This window comes from Anneissia japonica, unplaced genomic scaffold, assembly GCF_011630105.1.
Source record: "Anneissia japonica isolate Jap-2015-1 unplaced genomic scaffold, ASM1163010v1 scaffold352_len1594369_cov220, whole genome shotgun sequence".
Taxonomy (NCBI): Eukaryota; Metazoa; Echinodermata; class Crinoidea; order Comatulida; family Comatulidae; genus Anneissia; species Anneissia japonica.
The window spans coordinates 770,168-781,638 of record NW_022751928.1 but is presented as its reverse complement, the minus strand read 5'-3'; positions in this window follow the sequence as shown (position 1 = coordinate 781,638).

Below are 11,471 nucleotides of genomic sequence, written 5' to 3'. Positions count from 1 at the left end.
CCAGAAACCCCAAAAAGAAAACGGGGTCCAGGGATCCTTCCCTTTTAATTCCTAGATGGTGGGAAATGAACTTTCCCGACTTTGAGCTAGCTGCCTTTAATTTTTAATTTCTTAAAAATGCAAGGTTTTCCCACCTGTCAGGTAAACTTCCTCATTCTTATTACAGTAAATAGGCCTGTTATGTGTGTATACATACATAGAAAAATGAGTAGTTGCATATGTGTTCTTTTTCCCATGAATCAATAAACCCCCCCCCCTCCCGACTTCTGATGTGTCTTTTAATGACATTTTAGTTCTTCAAAAATTCAAGGTTTTACCCCTTGAAAACGATCAGGTAAATTTTTCTCTTTCTTATTACAGTATATAGGCCTATTATGTGCATACCGGTATACAAACTTTGCATAGGCCTATGTATTCTTTTTTCCATGAATCGATGAACCCAAAAATAAAAGGGGGTCGGGGGTCCTCCCCGAGAAAATATTGATTCTTAGATGGCGGGAAATGACCTTTCCCGACTTCTAATTTTGTATTAAAGGTCTTTATTCTTAATTTAGATAAAAGTATAAATTAAAAATTAAAGACAACCAAAGACTGTATATGAATGTATTACAATAATTGCCTACAAATTTAAAAACAGAACACGAAAATTCAAGAAATTCACAACACAAACGTAAAAAGAAACAGTGGATAAAATACACAGCACCAGACATAAAACCAAATTAAAATTAATCCTGAAAAGGTGGGTCTAGAATTCTTTTTTATTTATTTTTTTATTTTTATTTTTATTTTTTTGCCTAAAGGAGGGGCCCCGATCCGCCAATGTGAATTCTGAGAAAATCTAACCCAGTCGGGGACTGGATAAACACTTTCTTTCCCCTCCCTCTCCTCCTTCTCTTTTTCTTTTCTTACATTTCTTTCCGATCATACAAAAATCTCCATAGACATATATTTTCGGCCAAAAACCCCCCGGTTCCGCCGGCCATGCTCTAAACAGTACTTGATTGTAACTACTTTTTTAATTGTTAGTCTATTTTTTGATTGATAACTCTCTCTTAGTTGATATCAATGGTTGATGGTTAAATGAAACGAACGAGTAGGTTTGCTAAGTTTGCAGTATGTTGTGATGGTTATTGAAATGATATTGGAGTCTGCGACAGAGACGAGAGTGTTGTGTAGTGTAAATGCACTATATATTTGAGAATCTCATTAACAGTAATGTAAATTTAATTTCAGATATTTGAGTGGATACTAAGTATAGGCCTCTACTAATGCTGTAATTTCCCTTCTACTATAAATTTTAATATAGACCTAGGTTTTAACTACAAAGTCGAAATAATAAAATGCGTGATCATTGTATCAATTACGTAGTCATGAGAATAGAATTACTGTCACAAGAATAGGTCTATAAAAGTTTATTCAACGATTCCATATAATACATATATAATACTGATCAGCCAAGCTATACCTGAGCTTATCGGCTTAAAAACCTGTCTAAAATAGTACAAAAAACTAATTCACGTTTAAAACAGCAAATACGTCGACGCTGCAGAGATTAGCACTGACTAAACGTGCGTTTCCTCCTCCGTTTAAGTATATAAGCTTCATGAACAGAAAATGGTCTGTCTTTTTGAGGACGAGAACATTCTTTTTCATTTCTATGATTAGCTACGACGCAGTGCGACTCCTCAAAAAGGTACTGACCTGTTAAATCGTGTGACTGTTACGTGAGTGACGTAACAGTCGACCGACGCAAGTAACGTCTTTTACGTAAGTGGCCACCACTTCCGTCCTGTTAGCTGTAAGTGGCAAATCATTCGCATTTGTGTGAGGGTAATGTTTTTGAATAAATATATTAACATTGAATGGCTACTTTAAATACTAACTACTGGTGTTACGCATACATTGCGGTGTATTTGTGAAATTTAGACGTTTTAAGCGTCGCTAGAGAATGTTCACTTATTAGATAGTTAATTTCCATTATCAAAAATTTAAAGAATTAACAGCAATTGTGCGTAATGACCGCCATTATTTCAAAGGAGGTTAAGTTCAAAAGGTCCCTCAGGTGTACCTCCGTCATTCACAATATTCTAGTACGTACATGGTATGTTTTCTTATTAGCCAATCAACAAGCATTAGTGGCATCACAAAGCAGTATACATCAGACCAACTTCCAAGCCTTCGGGGAGTTCAATATTTGCCTATCGAATATATCATGTTGACAATTTTCTTTCAGAGGAATAAGAAGGTCAGCATGACTAGGTAGATAACTGCTAATTTTTTCACCTCCGGTGTTTTCATGAAGTGTTTACTGCAAATCACTCGATAGCAATAAGTGTTAATAATTCTGTCATTTCAACTGAAATAGCCAACTTCAAGCCTCGTATGTCACTGGTATTTATAGAGTGAAATGTATACACTTCAAGGAAGCGAACGACTTAAATACAACATTATAGATATATTCATTTTAAATTTAAAATCATAATATAATTTTATATTTATTAACCATCTACTTAGTATTGTTTTTTATTTATTAACCATCTACTTATTTTAGTGTTATGATTTTTGTGTTTTCTTCTTATACATTTTACAGGTAAAACAAGATAAACACCAAAATGTACAGTAAAAACGTTATGATTTCTTTGTTTTACTTGTATAACGAAATTTTATTGTTAAATTTCAATTTTGTCTTCGTAACTATACAATACAAAATGATTTTATTTTTCTGTTCGATTCCCACCAGAGGACTCTTTCTTTTTCATGCAACTATAAGAATTAACTTTCGTTGATGAATTATGTTTTATACGATTTATAACATCTTGTTCCTATATAATTGAGCGTTTATTATTATTTACAGGTCTCACTCCAATTAAAGACCAATTTGGTCTCTAATTATAATAAAGATAAAGACATTTGTCAATTTAAGACCACAGAAAAGTGGTCTTTAATTGGAGGGAGACCTGTATTTGATTTAAGCCTATTCTTTGTGTTCCTAGTGCTAAGCAGCAATTTGATTTCCATATTATTTCCTATGATTTACCAACTGCTCCTTAAGCCTGTCTCTTATACACATCTAGATGTGTATAAGCTAGCACGATTCGATAACGATCTGTCTCTTATACACATCTAGATGTGTATAAGAGACAGTATATATATAGGCTAGGTTTTTTTAGTTTCATAAAATAACTTTCTTTTTTCTCAAAATGTCGAGCTCAATCACCAAGCGCATAGAGGCTTTTTCGCATGATGCGCTCTGCAAACCCAACTATTATATATACATTATATGTGTATATATATGTATATATGCCTATATATAATTATATATAATGTATATATCATAATAGCCTATATATCATATGTACGTATTAAATGTAGATTTCAGAAACACTAAAATATATTCAACGTTTATTTTGATTACTCCTGTATGTATATAACTGTATTATAATATTTAAAATGACATTGTGTATTGTATTTTATAATCGGCCTATACGGTATATGTTAAACTACTGGTATTCTATGACGAATGACTTGTCCTTACAAGATAATGAAGTCCTTATACCTTAAGGTTGTGTTTTTAGATTTCTAGTCACTATCTATTGCTATAATTTGTTTGGTTTCGTTGCCAATTTTACACTGATTAGTCGTGAAACCGTTCGATGCATGGTAATACTTTTCGTTGATGAATACATCTGGCGTTGCTGTCGCAACCTGGTTTCTGCGTAGCTGTACTCGATGCAATTGGGAAGGATCCGCCATTTGACCGACCAATGAGCTTCACCGAAAGTAGTTAATAGGCCATAGGCCTAATAGTTGGCAATAGTGTGCAGCGGTTTTATGAAAACCAGATTTAACGAGGTTTTACGTGACCAGACAATTGTCGCTTGGAATTGAGCTGTCGCTTGCTCTGTATAGCGTGTTTTGTTGTGATATAGCGTTATGGTGTTGAAAGTGCAACATTTAACGTAATAATCACCTATTGATTACCATGCTTTGATACTACTTATACTGTACATAAGATGAATGGTCGGCACTGTCGATTTGATTTACGCGATACGTAAAATCAAAGCATTTGCTTTTTAAGCATTATTATTGAAGCGGACATTTTCAAAGGAGTTACATCTACAGTAAAAGTCAAACAAATGTGGAACTAATTTTGTTGCTAGACTTATAGGTTATTTACCATCTGTTTCCTTCTCATAGTAAACGACATGTATTATACACACAGTATTGTTGCAATAATTGTTCAACATTAATAATTCTACCGTTTGCATTTCTCTGAGTACGGTACTCACTACTTTTACAGGGTTATCATTCCTTCTGTTACTCATGTTGCAAATTTCTTCAACTTTTTGCTAATTTCCCCCAATACGAGAGAGCGGGGTAGTAAATACACGTATCGTATATTCGATATTGATTAAAACATGTAATTTGCAAGACGTGAATTATAGGATCTGGTAATTAAACTATATTAAATCAGATAGATATGTAGTTTTCTTATTCTCAAAGCGCATATAGGCCTATTTGGGAGAAATTCAAAATGGTTCAATCGCCTTCATAAGAATCGTCTTTGTTGTGATTGCGTAGGCTATAGTGTTGTCCAACAGCACCGATATTTTGACAACTCAAAACAGCTATGAGAAAAGACGGCACCATAAGTTTTATATTGCAATAAATGGATATTTTAATATCCTATGAACGCTTGGTAATTAAAATACATGTAATTTATATTATTGGTCTAAAGCTTTGACGTCACAATTAAGGTGACCTCGTATTCATTCAACTATGCCTGCTAAAAATGTAATCATCCCAAGTTCCATTTTGTAATTAGCTATAATATAGAGCGCACACGCGTATAGTCAATTATGAATCGATATGCGACAGTTGAGCCTTAAGTTAGTGTACGTGCGACTTAATGGCGTGAACATGCGGATCTATCACTATATTATTTATAATGAGATAAGTCTCATTATAAATATAATGACTGCCAATAAATGGTCATCGCAGCTGAAAGATCGTTGATACCATACAATAAATTAATTTGACACATTCAACCAACATAACATCAACGTTAATGATTTTTTTTTACAAATGATTGTGATAGATCTCTGGATATATTCCTATTTTGATTGCTATTGGTGTGTGTCCTATTTCCTTAATATTCCTTACTGTTACCATTAAAAATATAATATCATTTCAATCAATAATATTTTCATTTAATCCAAGATAACTAGGCCTATGTAGCATACGATATTTGAATAACCATTCACACGTTCTGAAATTGAGCTAACGCCCTTTTCCATGGGCTGTTGTTCACAGTGCATTGCAATATTTTCTGTATTCAATCTGAAAACACATCAGTAACAGAGATCGACATAAGCATATTTTGAGCCTGACTTTATAAAGTTTCAACTGTACTTGTATCGCTTCAAGCGCGATATGTTGGGAGATCTTTCGAGAGTAAGGAATGCGATGCTTCTGCAGCTTATTCCAAATCGGTTTATTGGTGCTTGCGATTGCCGCAATGATATGGCTAGGAGGGGTAAACCCATACAAGCTGTTGCATATAATTCTAGGCGTCAGTAGTTTTAAGACTACAAAGCCTGTATGATAACCATCAGCGATAAAAAGCTAAAAAGCAAATGCTCATATAGAAAATAAAAGAAATGAGAAATTTTCAAACTAGCACGATTCGATAACGATTTATCGTGTATACAATAAAAAAAAAATTATTTCACAAATCAAATCAAATGACGTCATAATAATGGGAAAACGATAAAATAGTTTTTACTACTGCGATTATATCGTTTTTCCATGATTATGATGTCATTTGATTTGATTTGTAAAAATGGGTTTTTTTTAACGTATAGGCCTACACAATAAATCGAATCGTGCTCGTGTGAAAAACCTATTTTCTTTTAGTTTCTATATGAACAATTGCTTTTTAGCTTTTTATCGCCCGAAAGTCTCGGCATATGCGATTATATGGTGCACGCCATGACGCGTGCGCAACGGATCTTTTTTAATTGCGATCCGTTCAGTCTGATCGCAGTAGTGCTCTTGACAGTGGGTGCCCGGCGTAACTATAGCAAAGTTGTCGACATCAATATGAACGAGCTCACTACTATTAGCAGCATTTACTATTCAGAATGACATCCTGGTTTATTGTTTATTTTGCTTTGCATTATATTCCCAACAATCTCAATGTCTTTTTTGCTATTTTCTTTGCAGTTTTCATATTTCCCCTCTTTCACATTCAACAAAAACTTGAGACTCGAAACTTACAGGATGGAAATATGCTTTGTAAACCAAGCCTCTTATTCAGGCCTGGGAGTGGAGTTGTTTTTAGTCATGAAAAAAAAAGTCTAGCTGTGAAAGCAATTGAACCTATGGGGACCCTGGTATTAGAAGGCAAGTAGACTATCTTAACCACTAACCAAATGAGCCTAAGCCTTTTTATTCTAAATAATATGATCATTCTTTTATTTTTGTCTCTGTTTCACATGTTAATTCTAAAATAATTCATCATTCAAATCTAGAAACTACTGTATTATGTATTACGAATTTCTTTATTATTATTATTTTTGTAACTAAACACTAGTATCGGTATCATTATTATTTATATTATTATTATTATCTTCAGCACAAAATTATCACCATCATCAATTTCATCATCATTATCATTGTTATTGTTATGGTAAGATAAAGGTAGGAAATAACATGTGACTCGTAACTAGGCTGAAATGTTCACGGTCGTGGACCAACTCATTCAACTTTCTTCTCCCCCAACGGTCACATCATGTAGAATCAGCTGCCAAGAGGCGCACTTTCGTCTGTCCACAACGACAGGGGATAAATGGACCAGGACACCGGGCTACCCCATACTCTTCTCGAAGAATGTACTGGGTTCTTTTTATTACACACACGCCTACTGGGCCCGGCCTACGGTTTAGAGTCATCCGAGACTTGTTCCACCCCCAGAACCAAAGGCTGAGCATTAATATTTCTTACTTATTAATCAAAGTGTATGTGCAGAACAAAATTACAGCAGAGCTATAAATATACCTACCATATAAGTTGTTATACATCATGTCAACAAGTGGTTGGTTTTTATCACAGCAATGACTTGCACAAGATTAACGATATCAGATCGCTTCCGTTCCTTTTAATCCATGATTCTCCATGTTTTCGTAAGTTCGTCTTCTATATCAATTAGTAAAGCTAAACATGTGATTGTAATTAATTAAACGCTTTCTGTGATTTACGGACATATTTGATATCAATTGTCACGTGTATTATTTATAATTTCTTGATTTGTATGCGTTCTAATGCTCACTGTACATTTTCATTTTCTTATAGTTTTTTTTTAATAGGCATATGTTGCATCCACCTGAGTCTGAGTTGAATTTCAATCCCATTCGCTGGATTCTTTTTTAGAGACGTGTTTAAAAGGCCACCGATGAATTCAGCTACTCTATCACTCAACCTTTTTCTACCCCCGCCTCCCTTTTTATACTCCTATTGTGTACGAGTCCCATATAGGTCGCCTTTACCCACCAGACCACGAAACAAAAGAATACCAACAAAATGATGGTTTATTTAAAGCGCAACTTGTAACTTTAAACATATTATTGTTATTATTATTATCATCATCATCGTCATCATCAGAAGCAGCAGCATCATCCAATCCAATGGTCAGTACAGTCTAGTTTTGTATTCAGAGGCGCTTCAATCTTCATTCTACAAATCACCATCATATCAACGTCGGCGTCACTGTCGTTATTATTATCATAATTAATAAATTTGTATATAATCAGCGTAATAATATATCATAATAATAATAATAATAATAATAATAATAATAATAATAACTATAATATCATATAATAATAACATATTAATAATATTTTTGATATATTATATTATAATGATATAATTATTATTAAACTTGTAATCATTAGCATTATTGCATCGGGCAGTACACTAAAACAACGCATTGAATTTTCTCCTGTGTACACTGCACGTAGTAGGGAGCTTTTGATTGCACGACGACGGTAGGACGTAGAACGTAATGACGTCACTAAAAGTCATTTGCGCATGCGAGAACGTTAAGGTCACCTCGTCGAGTAGATTCTGGAACGAAATTTGGCCAAATCTACGTTTGCAGAGAACGTAGGGACGCCAGGTAGGACGGTCACGCATGAGTGATTCCGTTCTAGCGTCGCGTCGTCGCACAAATCGAAAGCTCCGTATTTCACCACAGGATCACCCATTGGAAATAAATCTTTAGATTAGGTTATCCTTAGTGTGTTTACAACCAAAGAAATTAATTCCAATTCATTTTAATAAAATTATATTGCAAATAAAAAGAATACACATTATTTGATCACTGCTGATTGTGGAACGTTATGTATGCTCGTAATTCCAGGCAATCATATTTTATTATTCTTTTATACTAAAACAAAAATGTATAAACGGAAATGATATTTCCGTGTCGTTATGAATGTATTTGTCTACGAGGCGATTAGATTTATTTTTCATTCAAACCATTTTGTTATCACTCGCGTCATTCTGACGTAAATCCGACAATTCATCTTATGATACAAAAGCCTGGTTGTTAAAAATGTTATGACCCACATCCGGACGGGATCGTTTTTATGATTTCTGAAGAGTACATCATTTATTAAGAAACATAAATTCCACACTATTATCATCTGTGTCAATGTGCATATAGGCTTTGTGCACGAGTGTGTAATGGTTTGTGGGTTAGAGTGGTGAGTAAACAATAACTTTCTAGTGTGAATGGATAGCTACGTGCAAGTGTATGCATGTTGCATTGGATTGGATTGGATTGGATTTATTTGGTGTAAACACCAAGGATAACCCACGAAAGTCTAGAAGAAGACTTATTTCCAGTGGGGTCCTCCTGGTGGTGATTGGGCAGTACACCGGGAGACAATCCCCTACTCTTTTCCAAAGAGTATACTGCGTTCTTTAACGTACACATGGGCCATAATGCACACGGGACCAACGGCTTAAACGTCTCATCCGAAAGACGGTGCGCTATTGTAACTTGTATTTCAGCCCTCTAGCTGAAACACAAGGAGAGGCAATGATAGGAATTGAACCGGGGACCTAGAGATCTCCACGGTTCAGCGCACACACAGCGGCTACCACCAGATGAGCCGACTGAGCTGAGCTGCTCTCTCGAAGACACGTGCAGGTTTCGAACGCCAGTTTTGCGTATGTGATCCTACATAGGCCTACTGTGGTTTCACAGGACTTGTTCCTCTACTCTATACCTAAATGGTTTGACGGTTTATTTTTAGAAGTCATCTCTTAATTAAATTAATCTTGTTAATTGTTTATTTTTTAATAGCATTTTAATAGGTTAAATTATTTTCATTTTATATCTTATTGAACCTATTCAGTCTGTGTAACTTAATTTGACACCTAAATTGTAAAAAAAATAATTTGATATCTGAACTTTAAGTGATAAGTGAGATATCTGAATTGTATATTATAATTAGGACATTTGAAATAATGTTAATTATCTGATGGTTTTGGTAATTTGCACATCTGTTTTAATAATTGTTTTGTCCTTTGGAATTGACGTGAGGATCTTATGTTAAAAATATATATTTAAAAAGTATCCTGGTTTACCTTACATTAGTGCATATTTCTTCTAGCTTTATTTAGAATATCAGACTTAAACCGGCGCTTGTATTTTAGTCTGTATGGTATTTCAGACATCAAAACAAATTTGATAAATCAAATCAATAGATTAATATACTTTCATTCCTCTTGTCCTTTTTCTCATCAATCGTATTGATAGTTTAAACCACGTGGATTGTACACGTTTACGGTCATCCGAATATACACGACTTAGGTCTGAATGACTGTAATTGCTTTAGTTGAGGTTGTAAATCAAGTTGGCTTTACGTCCATTTGACTTGAGACTTGTATGCACACACGCGTTTGAACTACAGCACATGCTTTTGCAGGCCACACGCGTTTGAACTACAGCACATCTGCGTTTGTAGGCCATAAGTGTTTGAACTACAGCACATGCGTTTGTAGGCCACATGCGTTTACAGATACAGATACAGATATATTTTATTATTATCATGGTACAACATCAACCAACCACATTTGAAGTACATCACATGCGTTATTGTAAGCCACACGCGTTGAAACTACAGCACATGCGTTTGGCCATAAGCGTATAAGCATGGAGGAATAAACTATCTCCATGGTATAAGTAAATCTCAAATATGCGGTAAGGGTGTTTACTTTGCGACCTCATCAGGGGATTTACCTTTGTAACCCTCACCGAAAGCCATAGACGTCGCCTTGGTTAGAGCCTGTTGGACACATTGGATCCAATTTCTGGAGCCATCACTGTAGGCCCTATAAACACCGTCGCAGCATACAAAAAATATAATACGCAGGTTTACTAAAAATGATGTCAACTCTTCGAAATTCCAATTTAATTGTAGTGCTTTCAATAACGCATTTTTTATGTTGGATAAAGCATGTAGTAGTTGATGTTTACAAACGTTGCTCCATTGTAAAACGTGATGCTGATGGTAAAAATGGCATGATGTTCACATTAATCCAATGCTTAATGTCCAATGTTACTATACACATTCTTTTACAGACCCATCTAACGCTCATTATCTTTCCCTACCCCTGTTAACATGCATCAAAATGAAGATTACGAATGCAGAAGTCGATAGCACTGACCTATCATTCTTAATTTGAGTTAAATCGATACGACATACACGGATTAACGATTGATATTGGTCGTATTAAGGGTTTAGATAAAGCAAATGTAGACTTAAAGCGGCTCTCCTCACAAGTTGATGTCATTGTGAGTCCACATTCATCCTTCAATTCATTGAAAATTAAACTATCCGGCAATGCCCATATTGGATTGGCATTGGTTGAATTCCATAAAAACATTAATTTATCAATATTACATGCGTCATAATGCACTGTTATAGCCTGCGAGCGACTACTAATATATTATTATGACAGTGCGTTTTTAAGGGGTAACTTTAAATTATCAATTTCCCTACTCAAATATAAACTTCTAGTAATATTGGCAGATACGCAGAATGTTATATTTTTATGGTGTGTTTTTTAACCGTGTGTTTTTCGCGTATGACGTCATCCTCATAGTTTTTATTCTACTAAGCTTTGTTTTGTCATAACCTTGCAAGGAGACAGGTTCTGAAGTAACATTCTCGCCAAAGGAATCGAAAAACAACTGATGACGATGGAGGTTGTTGACAGAAGATAATAGGTACTGCCCGGCGCATATCCATCACTTCATGGTCAAAATAGTAAATATAGAGTTTGCAGCATAATGGATTACGGTACGTAAGCGGGTTATGCTGCCTTTAAAGGAGGAACATGGAATCATAAATATATACAGTATGTATACACACACACATGCACACACACACACACAC